At 41.1% G+C, this 23497-nt stretch overlaps 1 long non-coding RNA gene across 1 annotated transcript in view; it reads right to left on the bottom strand.

Moving 5' to 3' along the window:
- The window catches only part of LOC125632193 (uncharacterized), a 45579-nt gene extending 23214 nt beyond the window's left edge, over positions 1-22365 (bottom strand). The window contains exon 1 of the long non-coding RNA XR_007355220.1: positions 21940-22365. This is a non-coding gene — a long non-coding RNA (uncharacterized LOC125632193). The remainder of the gene's footprint in view (positions 1-21939) is intronic.
- Positions 22366-23497: the final 1132 nt, after the last annotated feature.

Raw genomic sequence — 23497 nt, 5'->3', positions numbered from 1 at the left:
GCTAATTCCAATCTGAGAGGGGGTTGCAAGCGCTATGGAGGCCAGGATTAAAATTCAAAATGAACTTGACAAATTGGAGAACTGGTCTGAATTCAACAAGATGAAATTTCATAAAGACAAGTGCAAAGTCCTACACTTAGGAAGGAAAAAAAAATCAAATGCACAGCTACAAAATAGGGAGTAACTGGCTGGGTAGGAGTACTACGGAAAAGGATCTGGGGATAATAATGGATCACTCATTGAATATGAATCAACAGAGTGATTGCAGCTGAAAAAAATGCTAATATTCTGGGCTGTATTAACAGGAGTGTCATATTTAATACACAGAAGGTAATTGTCCCACTCCACTTAGCACTGATTAGGCCTCAGCTGGAGTATTGTGTTCAAATCTGGGCACCACATTTTAGGAAAGATGTGGACAAATTGGAGAGAGTCCAGAGGAGAGAAACAAAAATGATAAAAGGTTTAGAGAATCTGACTTCTGAGGAAAGGTTAAACCGGGCATGGTTAGCCTTGGGAAAAGGAGACTGAGTGGGGACCTGATAACACCCTTCAAATACATTAAGGGATGCTATAAAGAAGACTGATCCATTGTTCTCCATGTCCACTGAAATAGGTAAGACAAGAAGTAATGTGCTTAATCTGAAGCCAGGGAGATGTAGGTTAGAAATTAGGAAAAAAATTCTAACTGTAAAAATAGTTAAGTTCTGGAATATGCTTCCAAGGGAGAATGTGAAAAGCTCACCACTGGAGGCTTTTGTCCAACCTGTATTTAAAAACACCTGTCAGGGATGATCTAGGTCAGTGGTGCGCAACCTGCAGCCCATCAGGGTAATCTGCTGATGGGCTGTGAGACAGTTTGTTTACATTGACCACCCGCAGCCATGGCCACCCGCAGCTCCGGTTCACTGTTCCCAGCCAATGGGAGCTGTGGGAAGCGGTGGCCAGCACATCCCTGTGGCCCACACCGCTTCCCACAGCTTCCATTGGCCATGCCTGTGGACGGTCAATGTAAACAAACTGTCTCACGGCCCACCAGCAGATTACCCTGATCAGCCGCATGCGGCCCACAGGTTGTCCACCACTGATCTAGCTTGACTTGCTCCTGCCACAGTGCAGTGGGGCTGGCCGTGATGACTTTGGGTATGTCTACACACAAAGAAAAGCCCACTGGGGCTGAGGCTGCAGGGCTGTTTCAGTGCTGTGTCGGCTTCTGGGCTCGGGTTGGAGCCTGGGCTCTAGGACTCTGCAGGGTGGGAGGGTCCCAGAGCCTGGACTCCATCCTAAGCCTAGAAGTCTATACGGCAACGACATAGCCCTGCAACCCAAGTCCTCCAAGCCTGAGCCAGCTGGCACAGGCCGGCTGTACATTTTTCTTTGCTGTGTAGACATACCCCTTGAGATCCCTTCCAGCCCTATATTGCTATGATTCCATAAGGTGAGCCTACCTGAGCTCCTAATTTGCAATTTGTGGCCTGATTTTCAGAGGTGCTGAGCAACTGAAATACCCATTGCAGTCTACTGACTTCTATCAGGTAGTCACCAACATTCAGAAAGAAATGCAATTTTTCTCCACACATTTAGTTAACATTTCCTACTGAAATTTGAATTAGTGATTTTTCTTCAGTGAACTTATTTCATAGAATGGCTGAAATTTTATTTCAGATCACAGTCAGCAATTATAGAAGCATTTTTGTCTCATACGAACAAGCATTTGATATGTTTACCATTTACCAAAAGGGAGATTATCTCCAGACCTCACCTTTCAAACCAGAAATGCAATTACCAAAACTGCAGCTGATATTTGTAATTAATAAATCCCCATATCTGCTGGGAACTGTTACACAAACTGTCATAAATCCGGACGACAGATGGAAGAAGTGTTCTTGAGAATGTTTAAATAAATCCTTAAACATCAGGGGAATTGGATCTCTCAGAGGATTAGTAATGGAATATGGAGCTTTTCACCTTTAGGTCATTCAAATTCAGCCCAGCTCAATAGTTACTGAAAGTCTTTGGACAAAATGATGTTTCCATTTACACCTGTACAATTGCAGTGACATAGGAATGCAGCATTTGGGCTGTTACTACAATATCTGATGGCTATTTGGTAGCATAAGAGAAATGAACAATCCCTAGTGGACAAGGCACACATGTTATAAGAACATGGACTATTGGAACCTGGGGCAGTCTCAGAGGACTGAACAGAGATTTAAGCGTTCTCTCAACGGGGGGTACCTCAAAGAAGGGAGTTGAGACACATGGGTGGGGAAGTCAAAGATGCTTGTGCTGCCTCCTACCATTTTGTAACTCTGTACAAACTGAAAACTTCATCGTCCAGTACTGTAGAGCAGACATGATTAATGAGCATGACATTCAGATTTCTGAAATGTAGAAGAGCGGGGATGGAAGAAATCTTTATATATGCAGGCTGTGTTTCTGAGGAAACCTTGAAAATCCCAGTCAGAATTCAACTGGACCAGCTGGGTAAAGGCACCAAAGATCAGAAAGCCAGAAGCTGCACAACTGGAAGCTAAACTAGAGTTATTACACAGCACGGGACCAGGGAGGGGCACAGCACCTTTTCTGTGTTTCACAATAGGTCTCCTCTTTTTCATCTTGCCTAATTACATGGCAACACTAGGAAACTATGAGGACAGTAACTTCTCTAAATTAATTGTCACTCAAAGCAATTCTGCAAGTATTTAGTGGTGATTTCCAAAGTAGGCTATTTGAAGACTGGGGAACGTAGTTCATGTCAGCATAATTGGCACATATACAATAGTCTGAGGAATTTTGTCTAATTCAGCTTTGCTTTTATTAAAAAAAGCTGCAACACCTGTTGGCTAGAACAACGTATGTGTGTTTTATTCATCTTCTGGATCAGCCCCGGGAAACCTGGCACTGACACTAAAACTAAGACTTTAAAAATTGGCTGAAGTTAACTCCAAGCAAGTTAACAGACTGTTTTCTTTGGGTAAGAAACAAGTTGAAAGCTGTGTTTCAGGTCTGAAACATAGGAGCCCTATGCTAAAGGATTCTAGCAGAATTAACCTAGAAGGTTGCTGGAAGTCTTTGAGACAGGGTTTAGAGAGCTAGCACAGGGTGCTGGGAGCCTATTAGTGGGGGGAATAATGGAGGAAGAGCTAGCTGTTGAGTGGGTGTGGATACTGGCAGCTGATAAAGTGTGGGTGGAAGAAGTTGCAAGATGGATCACTGAGTGGCTAGAGCTTTTGAGCAGAAAGTAGGTGAATGAAAGAACCAAAAATCTTTCAGGTTTTAGATAATCATCTGAATTTTAGGGTGACTCTGATCTGATCCAAATCTTCGGAGATTCATCCATCACTAGACATCACGTTCTTTAGCCTCTCTCCCCCACCATCGGAAAACATTTGAGTGTTATTTAATTTTCCTTAAGATTTGTCCTTCATATTGAAGCATTTCAGATACAATTTATGAGCACTATGAATATTGGCCACTCACAGTCTACCAGTTTAGTAAAAACATTATAGGACTCCCAAGTCTGATAGGACTTGTGGGCCTGATTGCCTTTACACACACACACAAAGATTTATATGGTGCCACATATTGGATTGTATAGGCATGTACCAGTATATATACTGACTGACTCCATAATTAAGATTACACAGAGGTTTGCGCTTAACCCAGGATAAAAAAAACTCATTCCGTTTAAACACACTATTCACTCCAAGTTGGGCAGTATAGCTATTCAGAAGATTTAAAAAAATATGGAAAAATAAGCAAAATATTTGTAAACATTATGCACTTTTCATGGTTGTCTCACACTTTGTTAGCTTCCCTTCTGCACCAATTAAAACTTCACTCTCATACTGTGGTAACATCTCAAACATAAGCCACTTTGAAATTCAACACATTCAAAGTTTATGCCCCTTTTTACAACACAACTGAATTGATCTTTGCCAAGAGACGCCATTGGAAGAATGCATGCTGTGAGTAGTGGAAGGGAGTTAGTCAGTACAAGGAGAGGTGGCATGTGTACTGTGAAGTGTAGAGGAAGGGGACCTAAACTGGCGAGTTCCTAGATTTTCAGAGATTTACATTGATGGGATTTGTACTTTAACAATTAAAGTAACAATGTTTTTTGTTTGTAGGACTATATATACACCCATATAGTATAAATACACATACTTATGGCCGGTTTATCTTTCATCTTCCAGGTCCTATTAAGAGAATTCCTACAGTTTGCTAGTATATTGGTCCTTCCAGGCTCAGGTTTAAACATGAAAATAAAGCCTCTGTGGAAGTGTCTTGTTCCAAAATTCTCTCCTCGAAGTCTGACCTAGCTCCCCTGTGACCAGCAGGCTGATACTAACTAGCAAAACAGTGTTTAAACCTTTACATCTCAGAGCTTTGCAACATATAAATGTACAGATTTGCCTACAGCATGTGTCCATGCTCCAACACGGTTCTGGAGATGATGCAACAACATACTGGTACATCTCAGAAGGAGAGAAAATTATTCTTTTGTGGACAGGAGGACATCACAGATCCTAAAAAAGGGGGGGGGGACATATTTTAAGTTTACTGTGTGCTGAATTTTGTTCTGAAGAAGAGCTCTGCGTAAACTCAAAAGCTTGTCTTTCTCAACAACAGAAGTTGATCCAATAAAAGATATCACCTGGGATTGACATGGCTACAGCAACACTGCAAACACTCTTACCCCTGGTTATTTGGAATATTCCAGATATAATTCTAACCTCACTGCTGTTCTTTTGCTTCCATGCCAGTCATCTGCAAATGCTTCCCTGAAAACAAAAGGGTGAAAATTCAAAATAGACAATATATTGGCAAATAAAACCAATAAGCTCCCATCGGCGCTGCTATAGCCAATAACAGCTATTGATAACTGAATTTCTCAAGCTTATTGTAGCATGATCCTGCAGGACTCACACAGGTAAAATTCTCACTGGCTTCAACAGAAGTCTAGCCTGTATGTATGGCCTGTAAGACTGGGCCCACTATACCTCATGCATAAATGTGTTGTGGTAGGACAAAAAGTACTGTACAGCAAATGACATAAAACTGCTGTTTTCCCTTTCAAAATAAAAGGCACATTCCCTCACTGTCTTGCTTACATGCAAAAGGAATGTGAAAATATTACCATTCTGATCCGAGAGCATTTCATGCCCACATTGCACAGGTACAAATGACAACAGAAGGTGCAAGGTAATAAAAAAAAAATTTAAAAAAAAAAGGCCAAAAGAATATAATCTTTAGTCCTACTTTTTTTACATAACACCTTAATAGTAGAATCTCTTAGGAGATGGACTGCTAATTGCCACTCACTTCAGCCATGGTTTTCACTTATTCCGTGTTTAGGTTTTAATATTAAGAAAGCTTTCAAGTGCTGTACTGGGGCAATCACACCAACATGCAGCTGTTTTGCAGTCAATCTTCCAGTTTGTCTTCGTAGTGGGTACCATGCTAGTGATTGCAAGTTACACAATTAATTCTCCAGTGGGAGAAAGTGCCAGAAATTCTGGTACATGCATTGCTTGGCAAAAATCCCCCTTGAAAAATAAGCAGGGGGGAGGAGGAAAGAAAAGCAGACACCTGAATCTCTGACACTTTTTCCTTGCACGGAATGAATCCTCTCCAGTGTGGAGAGGTGAAAACCAGAACCATGCAGGCGTAATGCCTCATGGCACAACAATAGAAGGGTTTAACTGTGGACACATCCTATGTTTTGATGTGATTACATCAAGATGAAACACGGCATTTTTGGCTAATATTAACTTTTTAACCTTTTAAAACAAATGAGCACTACAATTAAAATAGCTGCAAAAAAATCAAATGCAAGGTGTTTCTCTACCAGGCATAATGGTATCTGAAAAATATTAAGTTTCACTTTAAGTTTTTTTGTCTGGGAATTTATAAATGCAAAAACTTGCTCAGACACCACAATGTCAAGCATGGTAGAACAATCTAGGATAGATAGATTAGATCAAACAAGTTATTGTAGTGTTGCAGTAGCACTGCTGTAATTAATAAAGCCACTTTTAGTTTTATATACAACTTTCTGCAAACGTTTCCTTAAATTTCACATGCTTTCTCTAAACCCAAAATGATTTATAGGGGAGGTGTTATGGGAGGGAGCATTTTCAGAGACTCTGTTCTGTCATTTGTGAGTTTATTTTTTTCATGCTTTACGAAATATGTTAATATTCCCTGTGATGGAAGCATTCATTAATGAGCATGGCATATAAACTTAGATGGACAGACTTGATTCTTGTTTTGCTGCACGCAACAAAAAACTTTTAATTAAATCAACAAAAGTTGCTTGTATGTACTAGAGGAGGAATTTAGTCCTTTAGTGGTCATTGATTTTGATATTTTATCACTCTTCTAATTAACAGTAATTCTAGATGACATTACAGTGAAGAAGAAAAGTAATTCTCTCTGATCTGGTTTTCTGCTTTTACACTTCATTTTGAACATGTGACCTCAGTGGTAGAGGTTCTTATGGGCTATACCCTCCTAATAACCTGATTCATCTTCACTGGATGTTCAAGGGCTCAGAACAGGTATACTAAGATGGTGTTTTTAGAGTCAATGGATGTGATTCCTCAGTGTCCCAGAACCCCTTTATGCTGGTGCTAAGGGCAAAGAGCCAGCAAATCCAGTCACCTGAGAATTCCCCCAATATTGAAGGGATCCTTAGACCACGGGTTCTCACCCTTTTTCTTTCTGAGGCCTCCCCTACCGGCTATAAAAACTCCATGGCCCACCTGTGTCACAATAACTGGTTTTCTGCATATAAAAGCCAGGGCCAGCATTAGGGAGTAGCAAGAAGGGCAACTGCCTGAGCCCCATGCCACAGAAGCTCCCACAAAGCTACAATGCTCAGGCTTTGGCTTCAGCTCTGAGTGGCAGAGCTCAGGGCCCCTGGCTTAAGATCCATGCGGTGGAACTTCAGTTTTCTGCCCTAGGCCTTCATGAGTCGTATGCTTGCCCTATTTGGCGGACCCCCTGAAACCTGCTTGTGGACCCCTGGTTGAGAACCACTGTCTTAGAGCATAAAGGCTGTATACCACCCTTCTTGCAGCACTTGGCACAGGGGCATATATGGGCTATGGCCAGAGCCAGAGGTAATCAGGTAAAAATTAGAGCAGCCCTGAGACCACTCTGATCTGTGCTTGGATCCAAAGCAGCATCCCCACAAGTCCACAAATTGGGGAGATGTACTGATGGTATGAAGTCACCTTTGCCTTTCCTTCTCCCTCAGGCAGATCTTAGACAGACTTTGGGGATTTTTAAGTCTTTGTTTTTAATTATGTTTACCTTTACACAGTCATAATTACCTTTCTATGGTATCCTCTAGGACAGGGGTAGTCAATTTTATGTCATGGCCCAAATTTCTTGCTCAAGGTATAGTCAAGGTCTAGACTCCAGAGAAAAGTAAAGTAAATAAATAAAGATTTCAGGGCCTGCTCAAAAGTGTCTGATGGTCCGGATTTGGCCCATGCTCTGCCTGTTGACTACCCCTACTCTAGGGATACTGCATGGAATTTATCTTTCTTTAGGGAAGATACATTTTGATGGCTAGCAAGATTGACAGCATCCTTTAGGTTGTGTTCTCGGAGATTATACTGATCATTGGTAGAAGTGAGTAGGATCTTGGGAGTTAATAAGTGCTTGACCAGATGGTGCCTGTCCAAAGGTGTTGGCTTTTTAGACAACTGGAACTGCTCCTTGGGAATAAATCAGTGGTATAGAAGAGTCAGGCACCATTTCAGTCAAGCACAAGCAGACTATTAATAGAGATAATTACCTTGCTATTTTTTAAAATAATAGATGGAGAGAGAGGAGGAGGTTCATCAGGGCTAAAGACAACATTCTTACTAGTAAGTTTTTACAGGAAAAATTAAGAATGAACAAATGAGGGAGACGGTGAAAAGCAAGTGGCGAGTAAAAAGTTCAATTCTAGCAACATATATGAAAGAGCTGCTAAATTAGATGCCTATGTTATAATTAAAATATCTGAAATTTAAGGTAGGGGTTTGTCTTCACTACAGACTTTTACCATATCTGAACGCAGTTGTGAAGAATCACATCAGCTGAGACGTTGCAAACCACTTGGCAGTGAGTGTAGCCCAGGACAACTTGCGTCCAGCAGTGTGTCAGGAGAGGGTTAACTCGCAAATGCAAAATTGTGGTCAACATTGTGTCAGCTAACTCAGTTCTTCACCATAGTGTTCAAAGATGGTCAAATGTGTTCCTGTAGAGCCAGCCTAGATGATTGAACTACCTGGATACAGTGTTTACAAGTGAGACCAACCTAATAAAGCAGCAGGAGAAAGTGTGGCAACATAATTGCAAAAATATCAGAGGGGAAGCTGTGTTAGTCTGGATCTGTAAAAGTGGCAAAGGGTCCTGTGGCACCTTATAGACTAACAGACGTATTGGAGCATAAGCTTTCGTGGGTGAATACCCACTTTGTCGGATGCATGTCATATATTCACCCACGAAAGCTTATGCTCCAATACATCTGTTAGTCTATAAGGTGCCACAGGACCCTTTGCCATAATTGCAGAAAAGACTATTATGTCCACAGAAATAATGACTCCTTTAGTTTACAGTAGAGAGAAAGGGAGGGAGAGAGATTGTGGTGCCTCAGGACATAGGCCTTGTTGCCTATTGTGGCTTTGTTATTGGGGGGGGCATGAAAATCAGTGAAACCACCAACCACCCGTAGCATTTTCCTTCCTCTCAGGTAGCTAGAAGTGGCCAGGAGACTCATTACTACTTGGAAAGCCTCTGGAAGGGCAGTTTCTGTGTAAACCATAAGAGTAGACTATCTGGGAATAGCAACTTCTGGAGACAGAAATTTCCTCCAAGTTATTCAGTACAATATTAGATTATAAAAACTCTGGCTCCAGAGTCCAGTGCATTCCATATTCACATTGCTTCCTATTGCATCATGTATTTAGATTCCCACTTGTGGAGTCTAACTGCAGCATACACATGCTTCCAGGAGAAAGCTCACACACACTCTCTCTCCACTCTACTCTGATAACTTGACAAACATTCTAACTGCACAGACATTTGGGGGGGGGGAGGGTGAAGTTCCATTTTTTTCAATCAGTATTGAAGTGATATGAAATATTTTGGGCCTTTTAAGTATCAGCACTAAAAAAATTCATCAATCTGAAAGCTTCATTGTACTCAGTGGGAGAAATAATGCTTCTCATATTTCTATTTTCAGGTAAGGATCTCTATCCTTATTCAGGAAACTAGAATTCGGTTCAACCTGCCTTCTGAGTTTCTCGTGCAGGATTTATATTAGGAAAACATTGAGAATATCTCATTACTTTGAGATCTTAGACAGACTTTGGGGATTTTTAAGTCTTTGTTTTTAATTATGTTTACCTTTACACAGTCATAATTACCTTTCTATGGTATCCTCTAGGACAGGGGTAGTCAATTTTATGTCATGGCCCAAATTTCTTGCTCAAGGTATAGTCAAGGTCTAGACTCCAGAGAAAAGTAAAGTAAATAAATAAAGATTTCAGGGCCTGCTCAAAAGTGTCTGATGGTCCGGATTTGGCCCATGCTCTGCCTGTTGACTACCCCTCAACTGTGATCATCTACTGAAGTTATAACAGAAACATTCCTTATGTTATATGTAGGAAACACTGGTTTTGTAAAGTAAATGCTCTGTGCAGGTGATGACCTATGAACAATGCTATTTATAAAAAACATTGACATACTTTCCATACATTCATCTCTTGACATGCCTCTCATCATACTATCCCCTTATCTTGTCTAACGGCAATTACACCAGCATAACAATTCAAATATCTAAAGATCCTCAGAGTCTGCATATCAGAAATAATGTACGACTGCATTCATACATTACAAATCTGTGGCCCTCCCAACGCTGACAAATTGGATACGTCATATGTTCATTAATGTTATCTATACCATTTAAAAAGCTGCTAACAAACTCATCTGTTCTCTCAGCTCACAGTTACTTATAAACCTTTCACATAATATATGTCATGACCATTAAAAACCAAAATACAAGTGTCGGAAAAAAGATTACCATGAGTTACCTACAGACACAAACACAAGAGGATCAAAAGAAAGGCCTTACAACAAGGCCTATGTCCTGAGGCACCACAATCTTTCATACCCTGGGGTCCTATTCTCCCAACAAAGAATACAAGTAACTCCCTTGTCTTAATAAAATGATTTGGAAGATGATTAGCCTTGTGTCCTAGCATCTCTGAATTAGATAATGCGTTTTCTGATTCCACTTTCTCTGGAAAACCCTGCAGGTCTAAAATATCAGTGTAATAGGATGCGTTTGTGATGGGTTCAGTCATAGATACCCCCTTGGGACTGTCACCTGATGTTCTGAGACTACCTCTGAGCCCATTTTCTCTGCTAGTTTGGGCCTCTAGAACCCTGCCTTGTCAAGCCAGACATGCCAGTCTGCTCCAACACAGACCCAGGGTCTAAACCACACACCCCAAAGCTGCAGGCTTTAACTGAAAACCACTTAGCAGGTATTCCTGTCTCCAGCACCCAGATACAAAGATATAAAGCTTATACAGGGTAAACTCATAAATTGTCTGCCCTCTATAACACTGACAGAGAGATATGGACAGCTGTTTGCTCCCCCAGGTATTAGTCACTAACTCTGGGTTCAATAATAAGCAAAAGTGATTTTATTAAATATAAAAAGTAGGATTTAAGTGGTTCCAAGTAATAACAGGCAGAAAAAAGTAAGTTACCAAGCAAAATGAAACAAAACACACAAGTCTAATCCTAATACATTAAGACACTGATTGCAGATAAATCTCACCCTCAGAGATGTTCCAATAAGCTTCTTTCACAGACTAGATGCCTTTCTATTCTGGGCCCAATCCTTTCCCCGGTACAGTCCTTGTTCCAGCTCAGGTGGTAGCTAGGGGATTTCTCATGACCTCCTTTGTTCTGCTCCACCCCTTTATATAACTTTGGCACAAGGCGGTAATCTTTTGTCTCTCTGGGTCCCCACTCCACCTTCTAAATGGAAAAGCTCCAGGTTTAAAGATGGATTCCAGTACCAGGTGGCATGGTCACATGTCCTGGGAGACCCCAAGCCTTCATTCAGTTAGCCCTGTTGCTAGTACATAAAATGAAATTTAAAATAAATAAATAAATAAATCACAGCTCAGGTCACGTGTTGTGTTGGGCACTGCAGGTGCTAACAAGAGTAAAAAGAAGTTAAATCTTATTTTTGTCACTAACATCAGCGACTAATTTTGAGTAAACACTGAGTAACAAGGTGCCATTTTACACACTTTTCAGAGTAGAACCACACTTTATTAATCTAGAAACCAATCCTACCTCAGAACTATAACTTCTACTGTCTTTGATTTAATTCAAGAGCATAATATTCAGGAACTTAACTCCCAGTTGCTTCAAGTCCTCCTTAGTTTTGCTGACCAGCTTTAGCAGCAATTTGTAAAGACTGGTTTTCATTATAAGCTCACCATCAGACTGGGGAACTGTTAACAACATTTTTAGATAAGTAGCATGATTTTAGTACACTTCTGGTGGAATGTTGCTCAAGCCACAAGTGATACTTTTAGAACAAAATTAAAGTTCCTGTGGTACGCCCACATTACTAAATCATACTGTTAAAACAGGAAGAGTTCTTGTTGTCTACACTTTAGACATGGTTCAAAAGCCACTAAAAAAGCTGTGCTGAATTTATACTCAACACAGCTTTATGGAGAGAGACAATTGTGGTTTTAAGCCAGCTTTCTGCTGCCCTGATCATGAGACTGGTTGGGGGCTGAATGCGATGTTGGCATAAGTTAGAGCAGCCTGTAGGCTGCTCTAACTTATGCCAACTGGAATATGTAACGACCTTGGGGTTCATTAAATAACAAACCAGTGAATGTGAAAGGAATAAAAACTTTAACAAAACAAACTAGAGAGCATCTCTGGTGACCTGCTGCACAGAGCAATGTGGTGTTCCCAACCCCTGCCTTCAGGGCACATCTCTAAATTCCCATGTTCATAATACTGTCCCTTATGAGAGAATGTCTCTCAATTATAGATTCATACAGAATATATAGAATAGTGCCATTCCACTGGTCCAGAATCACATTGCACTCTAGCCCCAGTTCCTTCTTGCCCTGGCACAATGCTTTCCCATACCTTCCTGCCCCGATACCTGGTGATGTAAAACTGGCAATGCTGGAGACAAAGATGTAGCCCAAAGTTGGAACTGATACAAGAGCCCCAGATGGAAGCATTCTCCTTATATATCTATTTCAACCTGTACAAGAATATCAGTTGCTTTTCATGGTTATCTTTTACTTTGAGGTTTCAAAAGTGAGGAGCATATATTGATTTCTTATCTTTCTCACAAGAAACATTAGCATTGCCTCACAATTTAAAACAAACACCTAACTTGCATCTTGCTGAGAAAAGTTCATGTATTGACTAAAATGTTTTGAAGATGCAAGATCCAATTCATAAATGGTATATGAATACATGACTTGACACCAGTCACCTAATTACATATATTTTCTAATATATATGTCTATTGAATCTTTGATACACTGTATGGTGATTACCAAATTAGATGTCCCATGATATGCTTTATAAATGAGGTAGGTTCATCATCATCAGTGACTGGAATTTTAATTAACAAAATATATTAGTGTCTTATAATATTTACAGCATTTGGGATCCAACTTTGATCTCATCTCAGTTTTACACAAGAGTAATTACTGGATTTATACTGGAGTAGGTGAGAGCTGAATCAGAAGTGAGGGCAGGCTCTGTCATCTCAGAACTATATATGGGCTCAAGTGTGCTTTTAATGCATTAACTAGTGCTGGATTAGGTGAAAGCCATACCATCACCAGTAATTCTAGGAGACATTATGCCAGAGCAAACAGACATGCAAGAAGCACGCTCTCATTGCTACACTTTCTGGGTTGACTAGCATCATTATGCAAGAACAATCTTTCCACTTACGGGAGCTACAAAGGCTGCAATTGTCTTTAACTCCTGCTCAGGAGGTAATGCAAGCAGGCTACCTTCTTTTCTTATCTGAAAGCTATCTGCTACAATGCATACAGCAACCCTAGTTGCTCCCCTCACTCAACTGGATAAAAAAAAAATCAATTTAATTTCCCACAGTGCTTCACTAAGAGTTCTTCCATACTATAGGTGGATGCAGCTCATTCACATAGTTTGATCTCTATCTCCTATGCCTGAAACATTTGCAACTATACAGGTGTTGGCGCACCATTTGTTTGTATCTGATGCAAATGACACAAATTTACATCTGGACTCCTTGCAGCATTTCTGGAAGACTGGTATTTTTCACAGTTCTTATCCTGACAGACTGAGGAACCACCAGCCAAGTTCACTTCCAACACAAACCAAATTCAGTTGTTCAGTGAGTTATGTCTGCTTATTCCTGCGGTGAATTTTAGCCCATCACGTTCAGTAGTCTCTTGTCTCTTAATATGTGGTGGTTTTTTAATTAGTTTTTTACTCTGGATGGGGCAAACAGGAAATAAACCTTTTCTGAGTTGGGAAGAGGGCTTGCTTATGAAATGTGAGCCACACCCACACTCTATTCTCAATTCCATTCCAGTCAAACCTATCAAATATAAGGGTGGGAATCATGCACAGCTGGAAGTCCAGAAGTAACAACAACAACATTCAAATATTATTCTGGTCTATAATAAAACAGTTGTACATCGCTCATTGAGCTAACAATCCAATCAATCATATTCTGGGAAGGACAGCCAAATAGAACACACCACTGAGGGTAAAAAACAGTGTTCTAAACTCTGAGAAGCCCTTTGACTAGATGGAATGAAGAGTGATCTCAGAAGTACTGGAAGAGAAGTAGTAGTAGAAACATATGTACTGCAAGGACCCTGAAATACATTTATATTAATATTTAAGCTTGTCTGGAAAATGAAGCATCATGCTGAAGTATTTAATCAGACAAAGACACATTGCAGGCTCCAGCCAGGAGGCGCTTACTACAGGCGGCTCCCGACCAGTGGCGCAGCAGGGCTCAGGCAGGCTGCCTGCCTGCCATAGCCCCCGCTGCTCCCAGAAGCAGCTGGCTCCTAGCAAGTCTGTGGCCCCTGCGTGGGAGGGGGACAGTGCGTCTCCGTGCACTGCTAGCACTACCCTGGTAGCTCCCATTGGCCTGTTTCTTGCCAATGGGAGCTGTGAGGATGGTGCTGGGTGTGGGGCAGAGCATGGAGCCATCGTTCTCCCCCCACCAGGGGCTGCAGAGACATGCTAGCAGCCAGCTGCTTCTGGGAGCAGCATGGGGCCAAGGCATACAGGCAGCCTGCCTGAGTGCCCCTCTGCACCACAGGACTTTTAGTGGCCTGGAGTTGTAGATCGCTGCCTGTGATTTATTTTTGTGGGGCCCTCCTTGAGCCGGGGCCCTGGGCTGCAGCCCCTAAAGTCCCTGCCTTAATCCAGACCTGCCTCAGGGTAATAAATAAATTTCTGAAACATCAAACCAAGGTGAAGACTTTCTTGAATGATATAAAAAAAGCTGGAGGCAATGGACTGGTCATGTCAAAAGATGAAATGAAGAAAATGAACTATGCAGCATATGGGTCAATGAATGATAACTGAAGCAAAAGCTACAGCGAGATTAACTTATCTTTTTTTATGGCTTACACATATAGGGATGTTGGAGAACATCATATCTTCTGTGGAAAGAAAAAGGATGTGGTTCCTCTGCTGAGCAGTATCCATGGATTTCTCACTGTCCACCTTCTCCTTCAACCCCATTGACTCCATATTATCCACTTTTAACTGGTGCATCAGAACATGTCGGCTAGATTCTGTGCAACACTTCACAGGAGACAAGTGTAGGTGGGAGGGAGCCACCTTTGCACCACTGAGCTGCTCTAATTTGCAGTGACCTCTGTGACAATCAAGATACTGCAGGGTGAGAACATGGGGTCTGAACCCCAAAAAGTAAGCAATTGAATCGAGTGGCTGTATACAGCGTTATTGTGTATAAAAAATGTTGAGTAAGGTCTTTTATGAAAGAATTAGGAGATATGTAGATAGACTGGTTATGAGTTTAATATATTTGGGTATGTGTAGAGCTGTGCTCATGATTTGTGCTGCAACATTCATCTTTACCTCACAGCTGGGCAGTGAAGCAGTCAGGCGGGGAGGGGCTGCCTCGCCAACCAAATCAGACTAGCTCCAAGCACCTAGAATTATACAACCCAAGAAGAAACAAAAGTGAACCATTAAAGTTAATAGAAACATTAAAAGTGAAGAAAAAACCAAGTCTTAGAAAATTAAGAAAGGAGGGAGACAGTGTTCCCCATTCTGAATAACCATGCATCATCATGCTAGGAGAAAGAAAACATTTTTTTTTTAAAGCAGACTTGTGTTTGTTACCCAAAAAACTAAGGACCAGCATCTAGGCAGGGTGCTGTCTGCAAAATGCTTAATCCCCATTATGATAGAAGGCACATTGGGAAACTGTTCAAAGGCAGTAAGTAACTTGTATTAAAAAGGGGAATTTATCATAGAATCATAGGACTGGAAGGGACCTCGAGAGGTCATCTAGTCCAGTCCCCTGTACTCAATATATGCAAGTGTAAAACCTGAAGTTGCGTCTCATGTTTGTTTTCTATGTAACTTGTATACATTTGCTTCCTTTGCTGTTTCATCTGAGTCTGATTTTTCTATTAAATAGATCTTTTGTTTATTTTTGCCTCCACATAGATCTCTGTTGTGCAAACTGTGTTGAGTACGTGTGGAAAGTCAACTGATAACTGGGGACAGGTTTCATTCTGTCTAGGGTGATGAACCAGAAGAGTAAAGTCTGAGTGTCTGGTAGCTAAAAATGCAGAGTAGACAGTTTTGGGGAGACTCAGGACTGGAATGACTGTTGAGATCATCCTGAAGAAGAGTAACTAGCATAGCCAATTATTTTAGTTCATAGTTAATTATAAAAATCACACAATAAATGAACAAACATGTTATGTTTTATATACATACATATACACACACACACACATTAAGGCTGGTCAAGCGATTAAAAACAATCGCACAATTAAAAACATTAAATCGCATGATTAATTGCACTGATAAACAATAATAGAATACCATTTAAATATTTTTCAATGTTTTCTACATTTTCAATTATATTGATTTCAATTACAACTCAGAATACAAAGTGTACAGTGCTCACTTTACACTTTGTTTACAAATATTTGCACTGTAAAAATGAAACAAAAGAAACAGTATTTTTAATTCACCTCATACAAGTACTGTAGTGCAGTCTCTTTATCATGAATGTACAACTTACAAATGTAGAGTTTTATTTTGTTACATAACTACACTCCTGTCAAGGTTCCTTCCCCACTCTGAACTCTAGGGTACAGATGTGGGGACCTGCATGAAAACCTTCTAAGCTTACTTTCACCAGCTTAGGTTAAAACTTCCCCAAGGTACAAATTAATTTTATCCTTTGCCCCTGGATTTCCACTGCTACCACGAAACTTTAACTGGGTTTGCTGGGAAACGTAGTTTGGACACGTCTTTCCCCAAAAAATCCTCCCAACCCTTGCACCCCACTTCCTGGGGAAGGTTTGGTAAAAATCCTCACCAATTTGCATAGGTGACCACAGACCCGAACCCTTGGATCTTAGAAACAATGAAAAAGCATTCGGTTTTCTTACAAGAAGACGACTTTTAATAGAAGTAAAGGAATCACCTCTGTAAAATCAGGATGGTAGATACCTTACAGGGTAATTAGATTCAAAAACATAGAGAATCCCTCTAGGCAAAACCTTAAATCACAAAAAAGACACACAGACAGGAATAGTCATTCTATTCAGCACAGTTCTTTTCTCAGCCATTTAAAGAAATCATAATCTAACACATACCTAGCTAGATTACTTACTAAAGTTCTAAGACTCCATTCCTGTTCTATCCCCAGCAAAAGCAGCATACAGACAGACGCAGACCCTTTGTTTCTCTCCCTCCTCCCAGCTTTTGAAAGTATCTTGTCTCCTCATTGGTCATTTTGGTCAGGTGCCAGCGAGGTTACCTTTAGCTTCTTAACCCTTTACAGGTGAGAGGATTTTTCCTCTGACCAGGAGGGATTTTAAAGGGGTTTACCCTTCCCTTTATATTTATGACATCCAAACAAAACAATGCAAAACTTTAGAGCCTACAAGTCCACCCAGTCCTACTTCTTGTTCAGCCAATCACTAAGACAACGAGTTTGTTTACATTTACGGGAGACAATGCTGCCCACTTCTTATTTACAATGTCACCAAAAAGTGAGAACAGGCGTTCTCACGGGACTTTTGCAAGGTATTTACATGCCAGATATGCTAAACATTCATATGACCTCTTGAATGGTGGATGAAACATGAAGGAACATATGAATCTTTAGCACATCTGGCATGTAAATATCTTGTAATGCCAGCTGTAACAATGCCATGCAAACACCTGTTCTCACTTTCAGGTGACACTGTGAACAAGAAGCAGGCAGCATTATCTCCTGCAAATGTAAACAAACTTGTTTGTCTGAGCAATTGGCTGAACAAGAAATAGGACTGAGTGGACTTTGTTTTGTTTTTTTTAATGCAGTTATTTTTTGTACATAATTCTACATTTGAAAGTTCAACTTTCATGACAAAGAGACTACACTACAGTACTTGTATGAGGTGAATTAAAAATACTGTTTCTTTTATTTATCATTTTTACAGTGCAATATTTGTAATCAAAGTATAAAGTGAGCACTATACACTTTGTATTCTGAGTTGTAATTGAAATCAATATATTTGAAAATGTAGAAACATTGAAAAATATTTAATAAATTTCAAATTCAATAAATTCTATTGTTTAACAATGCAATTAAAACTGATTAATCACAATTAATTTGAGTTAATCATGTGAGTTAACTGCAATTAATTGACAACCCATATTTATATATAGTTGTATGCTAAATAGGGTGGAGTTGTAGAATTATAGAAGCATAAAATTGATCAATGGGTAGAGGGAATAATCATGTATTAGATATCTAAGTAAGCAGAGCTGAAACGCAAGGCCTACAGGCTGAGGCCTGTAAGATTTTCGTTTAGCCATACTAGGCCTTGGAGCTAAGAAATGCTAACATAAGTATGTGACCAAAGAATAACCAGATTCCCTAAGATTATGGGAGAAGAGGTACTAAAAAATTAGCTGGAAGATTAATTTTAAATCATAAAAAAATTCTGTAAAAGGTAATCTGTTCCAGCATGTGTCTTAACCAAAGGATACAGGATTCGTGTCAGTGCTAATGAGGGTAAAGAGAGCCTACGCAACCTTTACACAAGCCTAGAAATCAGGGCCCCGTAAGTTTCTAGGGAACATCAGACCAATAAGGAAAAAGAAGGTTGACATTTTTATGGACATGCGCAGAATGTAGGTATAGACAGAATCACATTATAAACGAGAGTGCCCCCAGAGCAGGAAAACTGAGCTCCCTATGGGAAACTCCAGCAGGAACCATCCTTCTATTGATGATCAATCCATGAGACGCATCAGACCCTAACACTATTGTTAAGGATGTAAGTATAATTATATTTGTAACTTGCTTGGGTAATCATAACTTCAATGGTAACTTTTATTAAAGTTATAAAACAGACTAAACCTTGTACTTGTGAATGTATGTGTGGTCACTACCCTTGGTCTTTATGTGTTCCTAGAGATTCTAAATCTAAAGCAAGTAGCAGAGGTGACTTTCACTGTTAAGCTTGAAACTGTAGCCGCCAGAGTCGAACCCAAAGTGGTGTAATACCACATTACAAAATTCACTTTAAATAAAATAAAAGGCTCCACTAGTTTGGTGGAAGCCAGGATGAGACCTTTATGTTGGTAGGCTGGCTACTGGCGTCAAGGCCGTGCGACATAATAGCATAGCATTAAGGCACCCAAAGATATAAGGTAGATGGTAAGAACCCCTTGCTGATCTGTGTAATTCCCAAAATGTCACAAGGTCCCCACAGCCTTTGGTAGGCATGATCTCCAAAACCAAAAGAGAATTCTCCATATATACAAAGCTAAGGGCTGTAGGATTATTGTGGATGTAATAGTTTCTAGTGAAATTTTGCATGTGAACTGATATTTCAGAAACTTCACTTTTTTGCCATAAAACAGTTTGTATGGCCAGAAGAACACTTATGAAAGGTTAATCCTGAGAATTACAAAAACTGCAATAAATACAAACCAGAAACAAGAAAGGTTATAGGAAATGAAGGGAAAGGCAGAGATTTTGCCTACAAATAAACCTATATACTGTAATTCTAACATGTCTCATACAAGATACCTTATACTCCAAAAACATGCTTAAAAGAGTCTCTGAACTGGGTCTCACTAAGTACCCGACCATATAAAATGGGACTAGTACTGCTGACAGCTAGCGCTGAAAATGTAATGAAAGACATTGCTCCAAAGCCACTATAGCCACAATAATAAGAATGAAAAGAGAGGATGCCTGCATTCCTGCAGAAAAATAGCATCCCCAAGATGCCAGGCAACCACAAAACATTCAATAAAGTATGCTGAACTGTTCCTAAAGTAAAAATAACATTCAGCAGCTTCACAGCAGTCCTAACTGCCGACAGTGAAATACTTCTGTGTACACAAAAAGCTACTAGACTTTTTAACACTCTTGTGCGCCTTATCACACTCCTCAACCCCCCACCCGCAGTAAAGTTACCATTCCCATAGAGTTAATATGGGAGTATATTTCTTCAGCTATAACAATAATATATTGAGGCCTAATTAAGTAATAGTTTTAAGATGCTTGGATGGTCTTAGGTGAAATGTAAACTACAGTTATTTCAATGTACTGATCCTGCAAACACATGCCTAACTTTACTCATATGAGTTGTTCTCTGAAGTCATGTAAGTATTTTCAGGACAGTGTGTGACCCAAGAACTCCTTTATTCCAAATAGTAAGGAGGTTACAAGAATATCCTGATTCCGGTATATACATTCTGGTTCACCACAGAATGTCATGTGAGGTCTTAAATGAAATCCAGGGTCACAATGGTATTGTTATGAATGTATGTACAGATACTATATAAGGAATGATTATGAATACTGAAAATAACTTCTTGGTTTCTGTATCTCAACAGAGATGGAGAAACTGGTTTCCTGTCAGACAAAAGATGTATATTCACCTGTCTCCCTGTCAGCATGTAAATTAAACATTGCAATCTAACACAATGGATGCACATTTACAACAGAGAGATATAAAGTTAATAGGGAAGAGCAAAGAGTAAAAACAAGCGATGGGAGTTACACTCTCTGAGTGCAGACAATGAACTTTGAGGATATAAGTAGAAGGGTAAAAAGACACCCTCTTATCCCGTATCGAGGAAGTAAACAGGCAGTGTGTTTACATTCATGAAAACAGAATCACAACCAGCCTTGGTTGAAGACAACATTGCAAAAAGCTTTGAGTGAGAGAAACTTCATTAGACAGGAAGCTTAACAGTTAAGTTTAGTCTCTAGAAAGCATATTATTATTTTGATTTACATATAACGTTTTGTTTCCATTATTCTTACTTGCTATCTCTTGAATCTTCAATCTTTGATAATAAACTTATTGTTTTCACTATAAATATATTTAAGTGCTGTGATATTAAGCTAGGTGCTGATCCTGAGTTGACTCTCACAGGCTCATGTGTGCACTGTTCCCCTGAAGACAACAAACCTGGTATTTCTGTGAGTGTTCAGTATATAGAGGGTAGAGCACTACAGGGGAATGCTTCAAAGCAGTGTGGGGCAACCTGCAGCCCATGGGCCGCATCCGGCCAGTCAGGGTAATCTGCTGGTGGGCCGTAAGACAGTTTGTTTACATTGACCGTCCACAGGCACGGCCACCCACAGCTCCCAGTGACCGCGGTTCGCCATTCCCAGCCAATGGGAGCTGTGGGCGGCCGTGCCTGTGGACAGTCAATATAAACAAACTGTCTGACGGCCCGCCAGCAGATTACCCTGACAGGCCGGATGTGGCCCATGGGCCGCAGTTGCCCCCCACTGCTTCAAGGACTCAGGGACTGGGTGCACAGATTGTTAACTTGCAAGGAAAAGTAGGGGCTGGCATAGCCCATAAGAGAGTGCCTGGGTGGCTAACAGGTTATGTCATGTCATGGAGCTCACACCCCGTTAGGCACCAGCAAGCCTTCCTCTTGCTGGAGACAGCGGAGAGAGGGCAACAAAAGGACTCTCAGTCCTGGGTAACCTGAAACCATCACACTGGAGTCTCAAGTTTGTTCATTAACCTTTTCCTCAGAGTGTATAAGAGATAGGAATTATAAATTAATATTTATATTTTTATTTACAATATTCAGGTCAAATCTTTGGTAAAACAGGCAAATTGTATTTAGGTTTCCACACTAAAACAGCCATGACTCTAATGGAAGTCTAGCTATCTTAGGTACACATATGTACCTCATTTCCACAACACCTGAGTCTTTAATGTATCTATCCTCAGGACACCCCTGTGAGGTAGGGAAGTGCCTCTTATCCTCATTTTTACAGATGGGAAACTGAGGCCCAGCAGCCCAGATCCTCAAGTACTTGGGTGCTACATCAACAGGAGTTAGATGCCTAAAAACCTTTGAGGATCTGGGCCAGAGAGGTTGTGATTTTCCCCAAGTAACAGAAGAAGCTAGTAGGGGAGCTGGGGATTGAACCCAGGGCTGCTGAGTTCAAAGGTAGCATCCTCAGCACTGACCAGGCTTCATGAGAGAATCACGCCCATGTAAGGGCAGGTAGATCTGGGGCTCTCCATTTTTATTTTGTAGCAGCATCTGATGAGTCTCTGGGATTCGGGATAAATCAGCCGGAGAAAGGCTTTCAGTTACACTCACCTCCTGAGGTGACCTGTGCCCTGCAACTGCCCAAGGGAGCTCCCCAGCTAGACTGGGCATCTTCTTGTTATTCCTGTGCTGTGGCTTGTATTGGTGCAGTCCCCACACCAGAAGGGCAGAAGTCACACAGGGCAGGAAGCCGAGACTGCCAGAGGTACCTGGTGCCCAGGGCTCAAGCCCCGCCGGAGTGCAGCAAGGTGCCCAGCACCTCACACCATTGAGCCGGTCCGTGCAAGGAGGGAGCGGTGTATCTCATCAGCAGGGGGCAAGCAGGTGGGAGCGGGGCTTTTCACAGCTTCCCGGTGCCTTCCAGAGACACCACGGAGCCCACGCACCTTTCCCGCGCAGCCAGCGCCCCACCCAGGGAGCCGCACGCGCTAGGCCGGCACGCGACAGCGGCCCCTCCTAGGTTCCCCCAGGGCTGCAGCCTCTCGCTCTGGCCGTGACTAGGTAGCGGAGGCTCAAACTTCCCCCTGATCAGCGGGAGCAGCAGCCTGCCCGCCCCCTTGCCATGCTTTTTGTAGTAGGGGCGTGACCGATCCCAGACCGCTTTCTGGGGTTCGCTTATTCTAAATCTAACGGGGATGAGGGGATTTTTTCCCCCCCTTGCAAAATTGGTCTAAGAATTTAAGGCAGGTTTCTTTGTTTAAGGCCAGCTCATCAGATTGCAAAATAATTTGCATGTGTGTGCAGTGAAACAGAGCAGACTGAAATGGGCTCTCAGCGTGGTGCGACTTTAAAAGCAACGGCTTAGAGGGTCGGTTTGTTTTACTTGAGCTTTTTTTTTTTTTTTTTTTTTTTTTTAAACAGCAGGTATTGTTTGCTTGATTTATGGGGACGGAATAAAGGTAGGGGTTAAAAAATTTTATTAACGAAGAGTGGGGAGGAAGAGACCAGGTCAGGCATCCAAATGTGAGAGTCCCTCCCCAGAAACAGAAAACGTATTAAATTGTAATGTCCATAGTGAGAAGCAGGCTTTAAAAGGCAGTGACAGCGATTAACAGTCCCAGCCAGGTGAGAGCAGAGCGCCTGATCCTGTGATCCTTATTTACATATTATACAAGGCTATCTGTGAAAGCATGTATGAGTGTAGATGGCAGGACTGAGCCCTAACTCCACAGTGAACTTGTCATTCAACCCCAGTCATGTAGGAAGAGCAGTACTCCCTAGTTAAGAGGGATAGGCCCTTCCCATTTCCAACACCCTTCTTAAAATACTTGTAGTCCACCTATGCATAGTTGAGTGTCCATTTTGATGAGGTAAAGTGCTAAAATTTATTACCCTCTGTCACTGATATCATACCGACTAAATGGGTTTTCATCCTCATTATCCGGGTGGGAGGTGAGATTGTTGGTTTTGTTTTGTAAAGAGGACTATGGAAGCCAAATCCTCACATTAAAGGGCAAAACCTCAATTGACTTGACTGGGCCTTCAGTTATACTCAAGTCAAACCCCCAAGACTGGATTCTCCACTGCCATGTATCTTGTGTAATTATTTACATATGTGCAAAGTGGGTAGAAAAAAATACTATTCTGATTGGTACCATCAGACTACACA

Source organism: Caretta caretta, chromosome 2, assembly GCF_965140235.1.
Source record: "Caretta caretta isolate rCarCar2 chromosome 2, rCarCar1.hap1, whole genome shotgun sequence".
NCBI classification, from domain to species: domain Eukaryota; kingdom Metazoa; phylum Chordata; order Testudines; family Cheloniidae; genus Caretta; species Caretta caretta.
Note: the sequence above shows the minus strand (reverse complement) of the source record. Positions and strands in the feature narration are given on the sequence as shown.